Genomic DNA, 20597 nt, shown 5'->3' with positions numbered 1-20597 from the left:
TCCTCATCAACTTTTTGTGCTCAGTCTCTCCCTTTCTAAGACTTGTGCTCGCCACTTCTCATTATGATTACAGATTTATCTCTTGTCTTCAGTCAGTTTCTTAGACTATTTTTTGAGATTTTGTTACAAGGAACATATAACTCCAAAATAGTCATCTTGCCAGCCCTTCGTGCCTCCTAACTTGGTGCAATGACTCTCTTCAACCTTAGTAATTTCTTTTCCATCAACATTGCTACTGATGGGTGGTGTGTTGTTGTTGTTTTTAGGTTAACATTTATCTGGTTTATCTTTTTACATCTTTTATTCTTGATGATTGATTTTCTTTTGCATTATGTGAGTCAATTATAAATAGCAGATATGTTGATTTCTAAAATTTTTTCTTAATTCAAACTAAGAGCCTATCTTAACACATGATTTGCATAAAGGTACATTTGGGCGATTTCTGATACATTTTGACCTGTTTCCTCTTCTCCTTACTTTCTATTGTATGATATTTTCTTTATAATCTCTTCCATGTCCTTTGTATTTCAGTTTACTGATTTAGAGATTTTTTTTTTTAATTCTCCTGGTGGTAAACTATACATTTTTAACATGCGAACTTGCTTGAAATTCTAAGAATAATAAGTGTCCTAATTTCCCTTCAATAGAAGGCATTTAGAATTCCAAACCCCTCCCTTCTTCCAAAAGGGACTATTAGGTATCATATAAGATTATATAAATTACATTAATCATAGAATATAATTTGTAACATGATATTTCAGTTCCTTTTTTCCAAATCCTCCTAAAAGATAGATATTAATATATTTTTGTATTCTCTATGCCCATATGGATTTTTTAATATGTTTATTAATTCCTCCTCTCACCATCACTTGTTCCATTCTATCCATCCCTTTCCAACATTTCAAATTCTTTCCTTCTTTAATAACACTGTGAGTGTCTCTGAGAAGAAAGCTCCCTCCATTTTTGTTTGAACATGTCTATATTTAGCCCATACTCTTCAATAATTGTTTAGTGTAAAAAAAAATAGAAAACATAAGCCTGACAGTTATTTCCCCTGGGCACTTTGACAATGTTATTTATGGCCTCCTGGTATCTAATGGTACTGAAGAGAAGTCTGCTGTCAGTCTGATTCTTACTCCTTTAAAGGTCATTTTTCTTTTCTTCCTGGCAGCTTTAAAGTTTTTCTGTCTTTGGTGTGATGTAATTTACTGTGATGTGTCTAAGTAAAGATAGGCATGCATTTACACATTCATGTATCTGTTGAGTGGGGTGTCCTGTGTGATTCTTTGATCTGAAAACACAGCTTTTTACCATTCTGCCTTTATCTCTTTGACTTATGCTCCCCACCCCTTATCATTTCATTGTTTGGAGGTCCTATTACCCTCCATCTTTCCAGTGCCTTATATAGTGTAGGTACTTAATAAATGCTCATTGACGATATGAAGGAACAAATGAGCAGAACTGGCAGTGAGTCCAGGTGGCATATCTGAATTCACTCACTCTCTTCTACATTTGTCTCATTTACTTTTCCTGTGTCCCATCTCTTTATCTCCCTCTGCTGCATCTAGGATTGTTTATTAAAACATACCTTTCTATTCACTAATTCTCTCTTACCCTTATAATCTGCCATTGGTTTTATCCACTGAGTTTTTGTTTTGTTTTGTTGGGGAGGGGTGGTAGACAGGGAGGAAGGAGAGAAAGAATCTCATCACGGAGCCTGGCATGGGGCTTGATCTCACAACCCTGAGGTTGTGACCTGACCCCAAAATCAAGAATCAGAAGCTTACCTGACTGAGCCATCCAGGTGCCCCTTATCCACTGAGTTTTTAATTACAGTAAAAGGAAATGATAAAGTAGATTCATAGATAAAATATCCAGAATCATACATATTTTGAATAAATACCCTTTGGTTCCTTCCCAAATCGGCCTTTATGACATCCTCTTTTTCATTATGTTTTCTTGGATGCCTTTGTGTTTTTAATCACTTTCAATAGTGGGTTTTTTTTCCCTCTCTTTCAGATTGCTCTATATGTCTGAGTTCTTCCGCTACTAATTTTTTATTAATTGCTCTGACTGCTGGCCCTCTCCTAGGGTGATTTGTTTCCTCTGATCATCTGTAATTTCTGTTGTGAGCTCCTCAGTGGCATAGCCAATTGCTCTGGGGGATCCCAGGGTGCCCCAGGTTACAGTATGATCCGCAATGAATGCTTTCTGACTTCCTATTTCCTGTGGCCCAAGTTTCATGTGCGGTCCTCACACTGTACAGAGAATGGACATTTGTACCCTACACCCATACAGGGGGCAGAAGATCTCAAGTTCTTTGGGAGAAGTTTTCTTATCCGTTTACGTCATTTTGCACCCCTACCTAAAGTCCCATATGACCAGGTTCGGAGAGGATGAATTTGTTAAGTCTGTGTGATCCAGGAGCCCTTCAAGTTCGGGGGTAGATGGGAGGTAAGTGTACTTTTTCAGAACCTGTTACTTTGTTATATCTCTGGTCCCATGTGGTGTTAGGACCCCAAACCCCAAGGCCAGCTGCTAGCTGCTCTGACCCTGACTGGCTACTTTCATGCCAGCAACTCATATAGTTCTGACTTCAACCTCTGTCTTTCTTTCCAGATTCCAGTATTTTTTTTTCTTCTTCTCTGGTCCTGCTAGGACCATTTTAATCACTGTGTCTTTTATTTTATTATTACATTGGATCTGGAATTCTGTATTTGTATTGGAAGACAGGCGCATCTACACCAGCTCAGCTCACCACGCTGCTGAACATTTTCCAGGATCTGTTTTTCCTTTAGTAAAATATATAAATGGAAACACAATACACAAAAGCACGAAAAAGGCTCACGTCCTGACGTACACTATAATGTGTAGCTCAAAGCATGTTCCCAAAGTCAACACACCCATGTACCTAGCACCCAGATTAAGAAAAAGATTACAACCCACACCCTAGAAACCTAGAAACCCCCTGCCACACACACATAACTTCATTCCACTCAACAGTCCCCAAGGATAGCCCTTACCTGGCCTGGGACCCTACACATTCGCGTTGCCTCTTCTTGATTTTTATAAAATGGAACCAGATGGTGTGGTATCTTGTGTGTCCTACTTTATTCAGCCAACTTTATGTTCGTGAGCTTCACCTGTGCCCTTGTGCATTACTCTAGGTCACTCACTATGTAAGGGACTCCATCATGGGAGCAGCCCATCATCTAGGCATCCATACCCCTACTCAGGGGCAGCAGGTGGATAATCCAGCTACAGCTGTTAGGAGTATTTTCCTAACACGCAGACACATGAATGTTGGTTGAATACCTCTAAGTAGAAATGTTGGCTTGCAGGTGAGGGCATGTCCAGATCTACTTGCTACAATCCTTCTGGCCCTCTTGAAATTGTCTGTCTCTTCAGCTATCCTCAAGGTCCTTAAGGACCAGGTCCTTGTCATTAATTACTGTGATCTTTCCAGTGCCTTATATAGTGTAGGTGCTTAATAAATGCTCATTGACGACATGAAGGAACAAATGAGCAGAATTGGCAGTGAGTCCAGGTGGCATATCTGACCCTATTTATCCCTCCCAACCCTACCTGCTCCACAACACGTGCAGAGTCCCCAGAGCAAAGACAGTGATCCCACCCTCCTGTAGGAAGACTAGCCAGTTCTGCATGAGCTGAGGACAGGGGGGACAGGGACCTCACTCACCCAGCCCAGCGCTAGCCATCAGCATCTCCAACCTCACCCACATCCCCAACAAGCTCTCCTCACCTTTCTATCCAGGCTGACCCCCATCATGGCAACCTCTCTCATCTCTTGAAATCACCAGGACGTGTGCCCTTCAGCCACCAAGGATCCCTGGCCCCCAGAAACTTCACCCAGATGTGTCCCTTTGCATAACCTGGGATGTCAGGCAGCCAGAAGAGGTGTTTTCATTCCTAGTTTCCTATTGTCTTCAGAACCGTCTGAAATGCTGACAGTTCTGGGAGAGGAGGTAATTCCCCTCCGAGCTGATCAATATAAGCGTCTCATGGTGCCTCATGCCCATGTCAAACACAGGCATTCAGCAGCAGAGTCCTTGCAAGGCTTGGCTGACTTCTTTTTTCTTTTTTTTTTCCTTCTTTTTTTTGGGGGGGGGGGGGAGGGGACAGTTTCTGTCAGGTCGGTAAGGACATACCAAAGTCATAAAATGTTTGGTTCCCAAGTCCTCTGCCACTCTGCCGTTCTCAGGGAAGTGTGTGTGTGTGTGTGTGTGTGTGTGTGTGTGTGTGTGTGTGACACAGAGAGACAGAGGTAAGAGGGACAGGCAGGCACAAGAGAGCATAGAAGGAAAGATAAAAGGAAGAAGAGCCCAGGGCAAGAAAGTACAGAGGCTCTGGAGAAGGCGAGAGGTGAGAGAAGACCTGGAAGTGGGAGAAGAGGCCGGGACCGAGAGTGAGGGTGAGGAAATGAGCAAAACAGCCCCAGAGAAGAGAAGAAGCAGATGGAAGGAAAGCCTGGAGAAATCAGAGAGAAGGAAAGAAAAAGCAAGGAAAGGAAAGAAAATGGAGAAGTGATGCAGGGAGGAGCTAATAGGAAAGAAAAGAGAAGCCTGAGAAAGGAGAGGAGGGAGAGAGAGAGAGCAGGCGCTTCCAGAGTCCCATGAGGGTCTCGGAGACACTCGGACATTTCCGTGACCATCCATGCTGGCTGTTGTCAGACAGATCCAGGGAAACCCTGACACCCAAGCTGCAAGGGGAGCTGTCAGGTCCCCGTGAGTTTGATCCCTCCCCTGCAGAATGGAACTAGGATGGCTTGAAATGTGACCACAAACCCATTCTGAGCTCCCCGGTGGCCCCAGAAAGGAGGTGAAGTAGTGCTCCAGCAGCAGAGAGAGCTTGCATCTACAACTTCCTCCAGGATCCTATATGTCTGTGAGGCTCAGTCCATTAAGCATCTGACTTTGGCCAGGTCATGATCCCAGGACCCTGGGGTCAAATCCCATGTCAGGCTCCCTGCTCTGGGAGAAGCCTTTTTCTCCCTCTCTCTCTCTCTCTGCCTGCTGCTCCCTCTGCTTATGCTCTCTCTCTCCCTCTGTCAAGTAAATAAATAAAATCTTAAAAAAAAAATACTGGGACACCTGAGTGGCTCAATTGTTGGGGGTCTGCCTTCGGCTCAAGTTGTGGTCCCAGGGTCCTGGGATCAAGCCCCACATCGGCTTCCCTACTCAGCGGGAAGCCTGCTTCCCCCTCTCCCACTCCCCCCTGCTTGTGCTCTCTCTCTCTTGTTGTGTCTCTGTCTGTCAAATAAATAAATAAAATCTTTTAAAGAATACTATTTGTACCCCATTACTTTTGGGGAAAATTGATTGTAGAAACTTGCTTAGAAAATAAAAAGAATCATAGCATAGGTCTAATGCTATGGGAATCCAAAAGAAAATATGTGTGTCCGAAAAAAACAGATAAGAATGTTCTGACACTGAAAGTAAAATCTTGCCTGGAACTTTCTAGAGGTCCAGGCAAACACAAAATAAGGCGAATGCTTTTTAAAAAAACAAGCTGCAAAATCCTTGTAAGAAAATTTCCATAATGTTGACCAAATATGTTCTCACTCTGATCTCTGAAATTTATCAAATGGGAATTATTTACAGACCAAAGAATGAATTCATGAATAACGTCCTGAAAAGAGCAAAATTCACAGCAAGATTTTCTAATGACGTCACTTCCATAAAGACAGTTCTGGGGGAAAAAAATAAGCTTATGTGGTCTAATTCTATTCCTTATCACTCCTTACTAATTTGCTTTTTCTTACTGCCTTTTCCTAGGTGCTAAACAAAACTCATCATATGGTTTGTGGGGAACCTGAAGCTACACAGCTAAAAAAACAGGCACAGAGATACCGATCTGTAGCAACATTTAACAGATTTTTAAAAATAGGTTATCATAGATATGTCATAAAATTTGTGTGTGCGGGGACGCCTGGGTGGCTCAGTTGGTTGGACGACTGCCTTCGGCTCAGGTCATGATCCTGGAGTCCTGGGATCGAGTCCCGCATCGGGCTCCCAGCTCCATGGGGAGTCTGCTTCTCTCTCTGACCTTCTCCTCGCTCATGCTCTCTCTATCACTGTCTCTCTCTCAAATAAATAAATAAAATCTTTTAAAAAAAATTGTGGATGTGTATGTGTGTGCATACATACATGTAGGTGTATTTGCATATGTACTTTGTTCTTGAAGGTCACGACTAACCATTCATGATAAAGAACTCGATTTTGAAAAAAAAAGAAATTGAAAATTTCAATGAGAGAACATAACAGTCCTTCAATGGACTCTGCATAAAGATGGGGACCTTTGGCTAGGTAGACCAGTTACCGAAAGCCTGCCTCTCCAGGTGCCTGCCAGGAATGAGCCAGCCCCCAAGCCCAGGGATGAACGAGCAGAAGCCTGTTAAGTGTTTACGGCAGGTGTTTTACCTTTAATAACTCCACAGTGCAATTATGCAGGAATGTGTCCAAGCCTTTTTAAAAACTATTTATACATTCAGCACGTACCCAGTTGGGGGAGGAAGTTTGGGTAAAAAAGAGATTTTAATCTCCTGAGATCTTTTTTTTGGGGGGGGGGTTGTCCTAAAATGACTTAAAGGGGAAAGCGGGTGGGTAGGTGGCAAATTATCCTGCATGGAGAACATGCTGTGTGCTGGATGCTTTATAAACAGCCGCTCATTTGATCCTCATAACACCCCTACGTGGGGGGATCACCAGAACATTTCACGGATGAGGGAATGGGCTCAGAGAGGGTCTGGTTCTTGCCCAGATTGCTCAGCTTGCCCCCATAAGAATGTTCACAAAGCTTGTGGCTCTCTGCATGACAGCACAGGGACCAAGGATGGTGGCACCTTCTCCTTCTACCAGCCCTATGGGAGCTGAAGTCACTACCTCATCCCAGAGTTGCCTCCCCATCTGATTTCTGGCACTTGCCCCACTTGCCCTGCTCGCTCCCGAGACCCCACCCTGGTGTTTCTGTACTTTCTGAAGGCAGGGAGCTTTGGGAAACAAGGCTAGATGTTGGAAGGGGTCCCTGCCTCATCCTGAGAGTCCGTGAAATACTCACGAAACCGCAAGGACTTTTCATAAAAAGGCAATTTCTTCAGCACGCAGGGGGGATAAAAGCCACGATATTTTCCCATTCTTCTTCTTCAGAACTTGATGAAAACATGAGACCAGGCACAGGCAGGAAGCAGAAAATGATCATTTCACAGTGGGGGGTTGCTGTGCCTCTATACCGTACGCCACTGAACAGGAGGGGGGTATCTGGGCCGGTGCCTCTGAGGGATGGTCTTCTTTCTGCAGCCTGCTGAGGTCCCTTCCCCTCTCCAAGACCCATGGCCACTCTCTCTATGACCCTCCTGCTCTGATGGTCTGGGATGCTCCAAGTTCCCTGGGTAAGGTCAAGGTCAGCAGAAGCCTGGCTCTTTCCTGTAGCCTGCATCCCAGAGGTAGCATTTGTGGCTAAACAGGCCCAGAAAACGCCCTCTAACTTCCAGGCAGGGATGGTCAGGGGTGCTGCAGATCCAAGTTCATGTGCCTCTAACTGACTGTTTGAACTAGGCAGAGAACCTGCCTCTGGGAAAGAACATTCCTCCTGTACCTGACATGGCTGAGGTTGAAGGGGAAGGCTCCGATACCCATTCCCATCTTAGACAAATCGCTCAGGCTTCTATTCTATGGTAGTATTCAGCTTCAGGAAAAGATTATTTTTAGAATGGGTCATGTCTGACAGCCACTGGTGATGCAGAGCAGGACTGAAACCTACTGGCTTTGTGACCTTGAGCAAATTCCCCCACCTCTCTCTTTCCTGCCCCACACTGTGGGAACAGGGGAATCAGCTTCATTGAACTGTTAGGGAAATGCAAGGAAATCATCCCAGAGCATGACAGCGTGTGATCAGATGGGTTGATGGTCTCCTGTTTAGGAGTGTTACACACAGCTCTAATGGGTTCATTCAACCAGAAACTTAGGATTAAGAAGGAGGAAAGCAGGAAGGCAGGTGGGTCACAGAGGTGAAGTGGGGGCAGCCTAGAAGTGCAATGGCCTGGGATTGTCCCACTTTTGAGTCTATGTTGGAAAGAACTGAGCCAAAAGTCTCAGCAGGGCCACCACCTCAGGGACACAATCTGCCATCACTTAGGAACTGGGGACCCCATATTTGGTTTAATGCTCTGCTGTCCTGCTCTTAAAATTCATATAACTTTTGAACAAGGGTCTCCACATTGTTATTGTGCTCTGGACTCTGCAACTTATGGGGCAGATCCTGAGTCCATCAATATGGTTGGACCTTCTACAGTTGGAATTTCAGCCTCCATGTCTCCAAAACAGGTGCACTGGATGGTGGCCAAACAAAGCCAATGGGGATGCCTCTGCTCTTCAGAGGATTCTCCTGGGCTGTGCTAAGCACTTCTGCATGCCTCCCCCAGGGCTTGGCACCAAATAAAGATGTGTCAGACACCCTTATGAGTTTTGGACTCAATGTCCAATGCCCACCTGTAGAGTAATGAGGAGGGATTTGGAGCCAGCTAGAGGGGGATGCAAATCCTAATCCCTCCACTTACCAGTTGTGGCCTTTGGCAAATTCCTACATATATCTGCAGCGTGGTGACTTCATGGTTAAAACAATGATGATAACAGTATGTCTTTCTGAGGCTTTTAGGGGGCAGGAGGAGTTAATGAGATTGTATGGGGTGAGCCAAGCACTTTAACTGTTAAAATGCATTTATGTACTAACTGAGCACCTACTACATGCCAGGCACTGTGCTACTCTCTGAGTGGACAGCAGCGAACAAGACTGATGCTGTCCTGACCTTCAATGGGGCTCACGACCCCAGACAGCAAGGCAGAAAATCAGCAAAGGCTGCAGGGTAACTTCGGATGATGGCCGGGTAGATCCTGGGGGCTCCACCTTGGGGAGGGGTTAATAATCCTGGACAGTGCCTTCCAACTCAGAAATTAAGCTCTTCTTGAGCTAGAGCCAAGGATTTCAACCCCATCCCTCCATGTAATACTACTGGAGAAAGAGCTGTTTTCTGGAAATTTCCAGATGGTTCCCCCCCAACTCCATGCTTGGAGAAGATGCTGAGTCTCTCCCACTTCTGGGAGGGCAAACCACTCCCAGATAACCCCATACCGAGCCCCTTACCCAACGACCCTCGGACCCCACCCTGGAGCTGGGGAGTGCTCACAGCAAACAGAAAAGGGAAATGAACAAATTATTCTGATAATTTGTTTAAGAAGAGGGGGGGAAAGGCACCCAAGAAAAATGATATCCAATAAGATGGTGGGTTTCTAATGAATGTGCGGGTAATGAAATAAACCCATTTAGGCCACGCTTGGCCCTGATCTTCCCAGGCCTAGATTAAAAAATGGAACATCTGTGATGATTTAATTTACATCTTAATAACAAACAGGCCTCAAGAAACCCGCGGATAAATGCCTTTTATTGCCGGCGTATCTTTCGTACTGCAGCTTGAATGAAAACTCTGGTAATTAATTGTTTTAAGCGATTCTATTAAAAAGTGTCTGCTAGTGCTGCGTGCCGAATGTTTATGCGGGCCGGGCTGCCACAGGAATACAGACGAACCCAGGAGCTGGCGCAGAATGAGGTGCCTTATTTCCAAACCCCCCCTTACATTCACTGCCTTAAAGACATGCAGTCCTTTTATTTATTTATTTATTTATTTTTCAAAAGAGAGAGATGCCTGACCTGCTAATTTCTCTCCCCCCCCCAATCTTAATTGTCAGTCTTGGTATTGACACGTGGATGGTCCCCTCGCTGCCCCCATGTTGACTTAATACTCTTCTCCAATCTGAGCTGGGGATGGGGGCCGTGTTGATTTCCTGTAGCATGTGCCAGGCAAGCTGCTAGTGTCTAAGGGTAGAGATGTAGGCATGGTGCACTGTTTGTAGCATTCGTGAGGCTGTCACTGGAGGGTGGCAGAACAGACCATAAATGTGCCATCAATGAACGACTTCCTCCAGCCATGGTTCCAGCCCTGGCTGCACATTAGAATCCCCCCCGGGGAGCTTTTAAAACAAACCCAGGCCCCCACCCACCCCGCAGAGGTCCTGATTTAATTAGTCCGGGGCGAGTCCAGGCATCAGTATTTTTTGAAAGCTCCCCAGGGAATCTTCCTGCAGCCAGGGCAGAGAATCATTGCATAGGATTTGTGGACATTTCCCCGGCATCTCAGAGCCATGAAGAAAAGAAGATAAGATCTCAGAAGAAAAAGCCTGGAAAGCAATCAGGGGTGGCCTCCTTGAGGTGGTGACATCTGGGCCAAGAAGTCTGAGGTAAAGGGGCGCCTGGGTGGCTCAGTGGATTGGGGCCTCTGCCTTTGGCTCAGGTCATGGTCTCAGGGTCCTGGGATCGAGTCCCTCGTCGGGCTCTCTGCTCAGTGGGGAGCCTGCTTCCTCCTCTCTCTCTGCCTGCCTCTCTGCCTACTTGTGATCTCTGTCTGCCAAATAAAATAAAATTAAAAAAAAAAAAAAAGAAGAAGAAGAAGAAGAAGAAAAAGAAGAAGTCCGAGGTAAGGAAAAGCTGGTCCTGTGCAGATCTAGGGAAAAGCATTCTGAGCTGAGAGAACAGCATATGCAAATGCTCTATAAGGAGGGTCTGCCCTGATGTGTTTGAGAGACAGAAATGTGAGTGTGGATGCTGGTGGGGGAGGAGGGGATGAGGGTTCTTCCCCAGTTGGCTGACTCCCCCCACTTCCAAGACCTCGGCTGGATCAAGTTTTGCTCCGCATTTCTGCAGTCCCCTAGGCTAGCCCAGCCCAACTCAGCCCAAAAGCGCAGTAGAGCATAATTCCCTGTGTCTGTACCTGGCCTGGGGAGGCGACTGGAATCCCTTGATGAGTCACCCTCTTGGCCTCAATTTAAGGGCCATCTCCATGCAGGGACCCCTGCCCACATGTTTGTCTTTCTAGCCCCCTCTCCTGCCCAAGACCCAACACCCACAAAAGTGCATCAAGGTCCTCTTGGGTCTGAAGAAGGGGAGTAAAATCAGCCTTTGGAGCACAGTCTCAGCATCCAATGCCTGGTTTCTAGTCTCTGCTTTTTCATTTCTTGCTCATGAGTATTTTTCAAATTCTATTTTAACTTTAAGACTATTCCTCCGGTAAACAGACTCTTCATAAAAGCGGCAATGTTCATGGTTAACAAACATATGGGAAAAGCTCAGCTTCGATGGGAATCCGAGAAAATGAAATTAAAGCAATTAACATTTTCACCTAATTATAAAGAAAAAAGAGCATTTTCTGCTTGTTGTTGGTAAGGTAACTTGTTCAAGAAAATCAAGATATGGGGTAAAGGGCCCCTCCTACGTTCCTGATGGGAATGTAACCCAAAGGCAGGGTATCTTTGAAGCAATGTACTCTACCTATGAAGCTCTTGACAATGAGCTTGCCCTGAACCTGGGCTCCAGCTCCTGAGGAACATCTTAGACATGGGGGTGGGGTTTGGGGGAACAAAGCACAGAAAACCAGGCTCCCTGTAACATTCTCTACAAGCCTCCCAAGTGGGCAGCAACCTAAACGTCTACCCAAGGGAAAATGAGACATGAGTTATGACTTCTCTATAGGCAAGAATATTACGAAACCATTGGAATGTTTACAAAAATGAGTAACAACATGGAAACATAATTGTAACATAATCGTAATTGAAAAAAGACACAAAATTACATAGCAAATATGATGTAAAATGTTTTTTTTTAAGGCACCAAGCAAAGTCTCCAAATAAACAATAAAACCATTTTTAAAAACCCCTCTGGTTACATTGATGGAAATGTAAATTAATTAAGACATTTCATCTGTTTTGTTTTGTAGGGCAAGGGTTTCTATGTAGCCTAATCTTCTTTCTGAGAGTTAGGAATTTTTTTTGCCTTCCTCCAGTTAGCCCCTTTCCTTATCGAGGTACAGAGGTCAGTTACTCAGTCTCCAGAATATGACAGGCTGGGCTGAATCCCTGCTCCTCCATTCACAGGCCCTATGACTTGGGGTAAATCTCCTCTGAGCCTCTGTCTTCTCCTCTGTAAAATGGGCTTAATCATGCCTTGTGAGGTTGTTGTGGGGAAATTAGAATAAGACCAAGGCATAAGGTCCCCAGTGCCAAGCTGAGTTTATGAGTCAACACATAATAAATGACCAGCAAAGTCACGGGCATTTGCACTGAAATTGGACATTTGTTTTTAAATCAAAGTTCCATTCATTTCTACACATAAAAAATTACAAATTGAGAATTAAGTGTCCATCACGGCCCCTGAGTCTGGGGCACAGACTGGGAAAAGCCATATTTGAATCCCAGTGTCTCCTTCCCACCCTAGTGAGGGCTCCCCTGTGCCCTCCTGAAGGGTCCCTCCTTCTCCACAGACCTTGGCCACCTACACCGTATCCTTGAGTAGCTCCTTTTGAATGGGGATTCTGGAGCAGAGAGACAGGGAGTATATGGAGAACAAGGTGGGGCTCTTAGAGTGTCAGAGACCTGAGTCAGAACGCAGAGGCCAAGACCCTCTGTTTCCCGACCTGTGAAATGGGGAGCTGGATGTCTAGCTCGGCTCCCAGCAAGCATTCCCTGGACATGAGTGTGGTATGCCCTGACTAATAGAACACCCTCCTGAAATAAGCCAGTTTAGTACTAAGTGCATTTGACCAAGGACTTGCCCCACAACTGCACTTTATTGTTGTTTTGCTCACATAAGCAGACTGCAAATGCCACTGAGAGCTCCTTCATCCAGTAAAGATGATGCATTCACTGTGCACACACCTGAGTAGCAGGTGTGTGTCAGGCAGTGTGATGGGTGCTGAGGACACAGCAGGGAACCAGACAGATACAAATCCTTGCTTTGGAGAGACGGACAAAAATAGCATCATAAAGAGGTAAAGTGTAGAGTCTGAGAAAAGGTGGGAAACACTTCAAGAGAAAACCAGGAAATAGTAGGGGAAATGCAAGGCGGGGGGCTACAATTTTCACTAGGTTAGTCTGGGGGTGCTTCATTGAGAAAGTGACATTAGAGGAACAACTAGAAGGATCCAGGGAGGTTAGGCAGATGTGGAGAGCAAAAAAGTTTGAGGCCATGGGAAGAGCCAGTGCAAAGGCCCTGGAGCAGGAGTAAGATTGGTTTGTAAGAGGAGAGGTGCCAGAGCAGAGTGAGCAAGAACAGAGAGGTCTCTGGGCCACCTTGAGGGCTTTGGCTGGCGTTCTATACATTCTACAGCTCGTGGACTAGCAATAATGCTCCCATCTACCATGTTTCTCACCCCACGCATATCCTCAAAACAAGACCATGCCAAAGTTGAGGTAGGCAAAGAGGATTCTCTCCCCTCTCCACTCTCACGCAATCCCTCTGCAGAGGCATCCTGTACCCTGCAGGACTGGCTTCCTTGTTCCCCATTCATGGAGGGGTAAATCAAGGCTTGGGGAGGTGGATTCTCCTGCCCACAGCCCCACACACAGGACCCGGGGGAAGAGCACAGACTTGGGTCTAAATGGCTCCATTGCTGAGTGGCTCAGTCATTAAACATCTGCCTTTGGCTCTGGTCATGATCCCAGGGTCCTGGGATCAAGTCCCCCATCTGGCTCCCTACTTGGTGGGGAGCCTGCTTCTCCCTCTCCCACTCCCCCTGCTTGTATTCCCTCTCTTACTGTGTCTCTCCCTATCAAATAAATAAATAAATAAATAAATAAATAAATAAATAAAATGTTTGAAAAAATTAAATAAATAAATGGCTCCATTGCAGGGCCAGCCCTCGGAGGGCCTGAGGCTCCTCCTCTGAGAAGGAGAGAAGCCAAAGAAACTTCTCCTCTCCTGTCACCTACATTTCCTGGGGACACTCAAAGGCATTTTAGGCAAAATTAAAGTGCTGTAGTGCTTTACTCAGTGGGAAGTAAACATATGAGACTCATTATCCCGAGAGGAGGTGCAGCTAAAAATACACGTCAGTTCGCCAAGGGTTCGGATTAAAAGTCGGGACGGTGGGTTTTGAGAGTGCTGTGAGGGAAAAGTCGGTTGAGGATGCAGGCTTGGAAGGAGGGGAGGTCACAGTGGGCAGGGGTGCCTCCAAACCCCAGCCTTCTGAGAGTAATAGGAAGCGGGGGATGCTTAAAGAAAGGGCTTATGGGACTTCAGAGCCAAAAAGCTGTGCACACACCTGCTGGGCAAGGCTTCTCACCTCTCTGACCCCAGACTCCTCTTCTGCGAAGTAGGGTGAGCCTTAAGCCTCCCCTTATGGAATTGATGTGCCGGTTGAATAAGAGAATGCACACAAGGAACCGGCACAGTGCTGCTTAGCAGCCTGGGGGGTTGTCTGATATCTCTCTCCCCACAAACACCGAGGAGTATCAGAGTCCCTGCCTTCCCGGTGTGTCTGGCCAGCACACAGCACCCTGGGGACTCTCAGGACGTATCTGCTGACCTATCCATCAGCCTGCTGCCTGCCAAGGCTAGCTGTCTGGGTGTTAGGTCAGGCCCTTCTGCTTCCCAAGGGTGCTACAGCAGTCCTAGTAGAGAAAACCAGCCCAAGGAACCGAGAGGCAAAACCCTCTCTCAACTAGGGCTTTTATCCAACTATCTCTCTGAGGACGAGCCACTAACCGACAGTCAGAGGAAGAGGCTCAAAACCTCAAAGTCTAAAAATGACTCCCTGTCCAGACAGACATCACCCTCAGCTGCCTGGTCCCCACAGAGTAGCAGGAATAGAGTTGGGTGTAGACATGCGGGGGCCTTGAAACCAGCATTCCCTACCTGAAGTTCCAAGAATCCCTCCATTCTAACAATTGTGAATTTCACTGGGATGCCATGTTTTCTTCTTTTCGACAGCAAGAGAACAGTCAAAGGTTAAAAGCAACCACATGCAAGGTAGCTTCCTGTCTTGGTGAACGGAGACCAGTGGAATATTTCTTTGATGACAGGGATAGTCCTTAAGTCCTACATTCCCAGTCCAAGAGGAAGATAATGCAAGCCACATAGGCCATTTTTAACTTTCTAGAAACCATATTTTTTTTTAAAAAAAGATTTTATTTATTTATTTGACAGAGAGAGTGAAAGAGCACAAGCAGGGGCAGTAGAAGGAGACGGTGAAGCTGACCAAGGAGCCTGATGTGGGGCTCGATCCCAGGTTCCGAGGATCATTACCTGAGCTGAAGGCAGATGCTTAACGATTTGAGCCACTCAGGCATCCCTAGAGTTCATATTTTAAAAAGCAAAATGAAACTGAGAAGTGAATTTTAATACTACCCTTTTTTGAAAACAATATATCAGAAACATCACCATTCCTACCTGCAGACAATGTCAGACATTTTCAATCAGGTAGTTTACATATTTTCCAAAAGTGAAGAGCAGATCAGTTTTTCAACTTAAATAATTAAAATGAAATTAAATTTAAAATTCAGTTTATCGGTCCCACCAGCAAAGTACCCAATAGCCACATGGGACAAGTGATTACCCAAGAGAATTCTCAGGGGCTGTGGCAGTCTTGACCACTACACCCTAAACCCTGCTTTCCTTGTGCCCAAGTGTCACCTGCCACAGCTCCCCCAAAGGCCACAGTCCTGGGAAGGTGTACAGCCCCGGACAGCCTCTGGCAGAAGGGGACAGGCTAGGTGCCCCCCCCCCCGGAAAGGCTTTCCCCATAGACCTCCCACTCAGGGACACGTAAAGAACCACACACACAGGCAGGCACACGCATCTCTCCCTGGCACAGCAGGGAAAAGAGCCGAGCAGGAGAATGGGCCTGTGCTCGGAACCGAGCAGCAATTAGCCAGCATCTCTGCCCGGCTGGAGGATGCAGGTCCTTCCCCCACTTGCAAGCACCCTCCCTCCTCCCAGCCTGGCCAGCATCTCCCCTGCCTCCCCTCATTCCTGCCAGCTCTGTCTCAGTCTCAGTCTCTGGCTGTGGCAGCCCAGGCCCTCCACAGATGCAAACGCACTGCTTTTCTTGCTAAAGAGTAGGAGGTAGAGAGTACGGCAGAATAGGAAGGAGTGAAGCCAGGCGAACGGGGCTGGGTAAGAGAACGGAGGACGGTGCAGAGGCAGACAGAGAGACCGACTGACTGAGGGACTGACACAGAGCAAGAGACAGAAACAGAAAAGAACTAGAGAATCCTCGAGAGAAAAATGCTCAAGATATAGGGTGACCCACAGTCCTGGTTTCCCTGGGACCCAAACAGAAACATGGGATGTGGGAGTGTGAGCGCTAATCCTGGGCAAGTTTGGGGTCACCTCACCATGAACCACAGACAGCAAGAGGTAAAGGCTGGGAGAGGCAGAGGGGTGATGGGCAGAGAGAAGGGGAGGGTTAGAAAGGGGCTGACGGGTTGACCTTCATCACCATCACTGGGCAACCCTGTGGGTTGCTTTGGGGACACAGGGCCCCAATCCCCTCAGGCCTCAGTGAAACTCAAATTATCCTTCCCAAAAACTCGCATATTTGACATTCCTCTCTTTGGACAGAGGCAGGAATGGGTACCTGTTAATGTGGATGGAAGGTTTTGGTTTCCCCCCCAGATTCATGCGTTGAGACTCTATGGCCCCCATGTGATGGAATTAGGAGGTGGGCCTTCAGGGCTCAAGTAGGAAGGCACGAGGTCACAAGGATGGGGCTCTCCTGAGTGGGATTAGTGTCCTATACGAGTCAGGAGAGGGCTTGCTTCCTCTCTCTGCCACTGAGGACAAGAAGTCAACAGCCTGCCACCTGGGAAGAGGACACTCGGCAGCATGGCCCCAGCCCAGCACCTTGATCTCAGGCCACCAGCCTTCAGAACTGTGAGAAATAAATCTCTGTTATTTATAAGCCACCCAGCCTGTGGGATTTTTGTCATATGAGCTCCAGCTAAGGACCTGTCCCTACTTGATGTGACCTGCCTGGACCCCCTGACCTGAGGCATTTTCAACAAAGGAACCCAAAGACATTTCTTCCCCATGCTCTTGCGTGGGGACCTAGCCTCCCGCCTTGCCGACCCCTGCTCTCGTCCATCTGAGTCTCTGTCTCTCACACACCTTTCCAGGCAGTCTGGAAGCTTGCCTTCACATACTGTGTTTGCAAAACACCAGCCCCCTCCCCCAGGTAGAATCAGAAAGGGCACTGGAATGATGTGATGGGTCCCCCTCTGGGAAGTGTGTGACCCCAGGCGGGGGGGACACTTGACCTCTCTGACCTTTAGTTCAGCTTCCCATCACACCAGGAGAGGGGAGGGGAGATAAGAGCTCATGCGCTGACATGTCAACCCTCACAGCAACCCCAAGAGGTGAGAACCATTATTAACTACATTGTATAGAAAGGGAACTAGTGAGGAGAGGTGGTGTGTCCAAGTCACACAGCTCCAAGTTGGCAGAGGCAGGATTCAAACCTGGGGTCTCAGACTGTAGCTTTGACCCATGATTCTATAGGGCTCTCTCCAGAGTGCTCTGGGGGGCGGGGCGGGGGGACGGTGTGACTGCCTTTCTAACCACTGACATTAATCCTAAATTCCAGGACACGTCTGGACCCAAGGCTCTGGCTACAGGAGCATGGTCTCTGAGTCATCTATTGCAAAATGGAGTCTTAGTGAAGTCACCGGCTGGGCATTCCCCCACAATTCCTCCACCCCTTCTCCACCCCCTCCCCTACCCCTTAACCCCCACCCCCACCCCCCACTCCCACCATTCCTACCACCACTCCTGCATCTTTAGCTGGCTGAGCTGTTCTACAATCCCCCAGCCTGAAATATCCCTGCGCCCGGGTGCCTGGTGATCCTCCCCCCCTCCCCCCACCACCTTTTCCCTGTGCTTTAAAATGTTAACCGTGAATGGATTTATTTCAAACGAAATCACCTTTTCCCGTTTTCCGGGGGAAGTGTGACAGTCTGCAAGGCCTGTAATTCTTTTCTCTGGAGTTAAGATTTGCTGGAGAGAAATGGATTTCCCCCACATCGCACAAAGAATTCAGAGAAAAGAGGAGAAGGTATTAAAAAAAAAAAATAGGGGGGAGAGAAACGCATTCGTCAGATTTGGAGTGTGTGCGTGTACAAGGGTGTGTGTGTTAGTGTACACGTGTGGACATGTGTGTGTGAGAATGTCCGTGCTTCCTGCCGTCCGTCAGCATTTCACCTAATTTTGATTCCACTAGTTAGTACAATTAAAATCACGAGGAGAAGTCAGGTATAAATCAAAGTTCCTTTAAATTTCACCAGAAAGATGTACATACGACTGTCTTTACTCAGCATGTACCAATAAAAGATATGTGGTCGCCTTTGGCGGGAGAGGCAGAAATAAGCAATTTGGGATCTTAAAAGATAAAAGATAATAAAAGTAATTAAGATAATTAACCACCCTGAAGAGAGAAGAATTTACTGCTGTAAATTTTGTATTTTGTTTCGCTTGGCAATATCACAGATGCCACTCTTTTAATATACAGCCCATCAAGTATTGGAGAGTCTTGTGCTGTCAAAAAAAAGCATATATAATAAAAAAAATTTTTAAGAGGACTGGGGCTGCAGTTATAATTTTTAAAAATCTGGTTAATTGACTTCGGAGCCAGGTGCTTGGGCTCTCTCTTTGGCTTGAGGGTTCGGGAAGGATGGCATTTTCATTTCTCTGAGGACAATCTCTGCTGCCACATAGGAGTCCCATCTGCAGCCCCCTGGAAGGTCTCCAAAGTCAGCAGCTTGGACCAGCCCTTATTCTCCCCTTCCTGCACTTTCTGGCTCCTTCCACGGTGTCTTTGTGGCACCAAAGAGATGGTTCTAAAGTCCCAATGGACTGTGCCCCTCTCCTGCATCCATCTGGGGTGTCCCCAGGGTCCTCAGGATGATGTCTGAATTCCTACTCTGACATTCAAAGTTCTCCAAGAGGGGACCCTTGTCTCAGCCCTGGGTCCCTGACCCTTCTTGCAATTTCCACGTGGATACTGTCAGATCTTCCTAAGTGATGCAATGTTTCTCTCCCTGGTGTCCTCTCCCCCATGAACCACTGCTCAACTCCTGCTCATCCTCCACTAGTCAGTTCAAGTGTCGTGAGCTCTTGGAAAATGCCCCGACACATTTCCCCATGCCCCAGGACCCTCGTGGGGGTCCCACACCCTTGTGGCTCTTGGGTCATCCATGGAGAATGATATTCATTCTGTGTCTGCATATTTTCTATTCACTTGTCCCCACCTTTAGTTCAACAACTATTTAGCCCTCAGTGTGTGTCATCTACTGTGTGAGCTGTTGTAGATTAAAAGGCACGTGCGTTCATTCCTAATATCACTTATTGAGCCCCTATTATGTCCCAGCCCCTGTTCTAGGTCCTGAAAATGTGGCAGTGAGTAATAAGACAGATCTGCTCTCACAAAACTGAGATCCTAAGGGGAGAGAGGGAAGTGACAGACAACAAGAAATGAATAAATACGTATCATGTGAGTTGGGACCAGAGCTAAGAAGACAAAGCAGAGAAGGGATGGGGTGCTCAGCATCAAGCAGAGACTTGAGGGTATGGGAGGAGGCAGACATTTAATTGGGGGTGTGGCCCTTCCAGCAGAGGGTTCAAGGAGCATGGAGACCCAGAGATAGGACTGAGTCCCGAGGGTAGGAGAAACGGCAAGGAGACCCATCCTGGTGGCAGGAGCAGGACAGTGACAATGGATAGTAGGAGGCCGAATCATGCAGGACCCTGTACACCATTCTAAAACTCTGTCTTCTGCTCCAGGTGGGGTCCGCTACAGGGTTAGGGCAGAGGGTGACATGATGTGCCTTACTTTTAGGTGTCCATCCTGGGCTGTGTGAGGCATGGAATCAAGTGGGGAAAGGGGAAGGTAAGGCAGCAGGGAAGGGGCTTCCCCAGCCTTCCAGGTCAGGGTGGCCATGACCAGCATGAGACACTGATTGCCCTGAGCATCTAGAACCAACCCGCTACACAGGAGCCTCACATTTTTGGTGTGTGCCTGAGTGAGGGTATGCATGCACACAGGCACACACCGCAGGCACACACACACACACACACAATCTACACCTATATAGCCTGTAATTTAGGTGATGTGCTGGGCAAGGTGATAGGTCATTGAGATAGCACAGTGGCATTCTTACAACAAATCTGTGTTTTGTACCAACAGTTTGTCAAGCATTCAACTCAATGAGCATCTTTCACCTCCCAAAGCCTTATATCAAACATTGTATGATGGGTGCCCTGATCTCTTTACTGAGTGAATAAATGAGTGAGTGAATGAAGGAAGACTACTCAGGAAGTGAGTCTTGTGAACAAGTAGGTAATCACGGTGGCCTTGAACCAGAGGCATGAAGCGGCAGCAGAGCCCACCCTAGGGCTGTAGGAACTTTCCAGAAGAATGAAGATGGTTCCCCAAGGAAGCTCAGCTGTGCTGGCTCAGACACACCCCATTCTAGGTGTACCTCTGGGCTTTTCCAAGTATACCCTCCTTGAGACCAGCCAGTAGCTTTTGTGTCTGCACTTCTGAGGAGACGCGCCCCGCAGAGCCTGCCTGGGGCCATGTAAATATGGACCCAAATGAGGCAGGCCCTTCAGATCTCTCAATAATTAGACTTCAAGTGGCCCCCATAACTCAGTAGCTAATTACCTCACCAGCTCCCTAGGCTCGGCCCTCCAAGGCAACC

This window comes from Mustela nivalis (genome assembly GCF_964662115.1).
Source record: "Mustela nivalis genome assembly, chromosome: 14".
NCBI classification, from domain to species: Eukaryota; Metazoa; Chordata; class Mammalia; order Carnivora; family Mustelidae; genus Mustela; species Mustela nivalis.
The sequence above is the reverse complement of the archived record's forward strand: the minus strand, read 5'-3'. Positions refer to the sequence as shown.